Consider the following 2,500-nt stretch of genomic DNA (forward strand, 5'->3'; position numbering starts at 1 on the left):
AGCGACATCATCACTAACACGCATGACCTAGAGACCCGCCCAGGCGTGACGGCAGCCCACGACCCGCTCTAAACACTGACAACTGACACACACACTAACCCTGGGTGACACACACACTAACCCTGCCTGGGTGGCACGCACAGAACTGACATCCGGGCACACACAGACAGAGAGAGAGACACACATACACAGAGACACACACACTAACCCTGCCTGGGTGGCACGCACAGAACTGACACCCGGACACACACACACTTTTTGGGCCAGTGACAGGTAGGGAGTCAATGGGAGTGTCAGAGGAGGAGGGGGAGGGAGGAGGGGGAGGGAGGACTCAGATGAGAAGGCTGTAATTCGCCCTACAGCCTCAGGGCTCAGACCAGACGATAGAGAATAACAACCCCACTACTACTACTACTACTACTACTACTGCTCAGACCATCCCACTACTACTACTACTACTCAGACCAGACCATCCCACTACTACTACTACTACTACTACTCAGACCAGACCATCCCACTACTACTACTACTACTACTACTCAGACCATCCCACTACTACTACTACTACTACTACTACTACTCAGACCATCCCACTACCACTACTACTACTACTACTCAGACCATCCCACTACTACTACTACTACTCAGACCATCCCACTACTACTACTACTCAGACCATCCCACTACTACTACTACTACTACTACTACTCAGACCATCCCACTACTACTACTACTACTACTCAGACCATCCCACTACTACTACTACTACTACTCAGACCATCCCACTACTACTACTACTCAGACCATCCCACTACTACTACTACTACTACTACTACTCAGACCAGACCATCCCACTACTACTACTACTCAGACCAGACCATCCCACTACTACTACTACTAAGACCAGACCATCCCACTACTACTACTACTCAGACCAGACAATCCCACTACTACTACTACTACTACTACTACTCAGACCAGACCATCCCACTACTACTACTACTACTACTACTACTCAGACCATCCCACTACTACTACTACTACTACTCAGACCATCCTACTACTACTACTACTACTACTACTACTCAGACCATCCCACTACTACTACTACTACTACTCAGACCATCCCACTACTACTACTACTACTACTCAGACCATCCCACTACTACTACTACTACTCAGACCATCCCACTACCACTACTACTACTACTCAGACCATCCCACTACTACTACTACTACTACTACTACTCAGACCATCCCACTACCACTACTACTACTACTCAGACCATCCCACTACTACTACTACTACTACTACTACTACTACTACTACTCAGACCATCCCACTACCACTACTACTACTACTACTACTACTCAGACCATCCCACTACTACTACTACTACTACTCAGACCATCCCACTACTACTACTACTCAGACCATCCCACTACTACTACTACTACTACTACTACTCAGACCATCCCACTACTACTACTACTACTACTCAGACCATCCCACTACTACTACTACTACTACTCAGACCATCCCACTACTACTACTACTACTACTACTCAGACCATCCCACTACTACTACTACTACTACTACTCAGACCATCCCACTACCACTACTACTACTACTACTACTACTCAGACCATCCCACTACTACTACTACTACTCAGACCATCCCACTACTACTACTACTACTACTACTCAGACCATCCCACTACTACTACTACTACTACTACTCAGACCATCCCACTACTACTACTACTACTCAGACCATCCCACTACTACTACTACTACTACTACTCAGACCATCCCACTACTACTACTACTACTCAGACCATCCCACTACTACTACTACTACTCAGACCATCCCACTACTACTACTACTACTACTACTCAGACCATCCCACTACTACTACTACTACTCAGACCATCCCACTACTACTACTACTACTACTACTACTCAGACCATCCCACTACTACTACTACTACTACTCAGACCATCCCACTACTACTACTACTACTAAGACCATCCCACTACTACTACTACTACTACTACTACTACTCAGACCATCCCACTACTACTACTACTACTACTCAGACCATCCCACTACTACTACTACTACTACTACTCAGACCATCCCACTACTACTACTACTACTACTACTACTCAGACCATCCCACTACTACTACTACTACTACTACTCAGACCATCCCACTACTACTACTACTACTACTACTCAGACCATCCCACTACTACTACTACTACTACTCAGACCAGACCATCCCACTACTACTACTACTACTACTACTACTATTACTACTACTACTACTACTACTACTACTACTACTACTCAGACCATCCCACCACTGTGTGTGTGTGTGTGAGAGTGTTAACCTTACTAATGCTGCTGCTCAGGCATGGTGGATGGTGTGTGTGAGTGTGTTAGAGATTTATTATTTCTTCTATGCTTTTTTTTTCTTCTTTATTATATTAT

General features: G+C 45.2%; 1 protein-coding gene across 1 annotated transcript in view; it reads right to left on the bottom strand.

The window, feature by feature from the left end:
• Positions 1-2,500, bottom strand: part of chd7 (chromodomain helicase DNA binding protein 7) — a 40,349-nt gene that overhangs the window by 15,228 nt on the left and 22,621 nt on the right. The window lies entirely within an intron of this gene.

Source organism: Argentina silus (assembly GCF_951799395.1).
Source record: "Argentina silus genome assembly, chromosome: 22".
Classification (NCBI taxonomy): domain Eukaryota; kingdom Metazoa; phylum Chordata; class Actinopteri; order Argentiniformes; family Argentinidae; genus Argentina; species Argentina silus.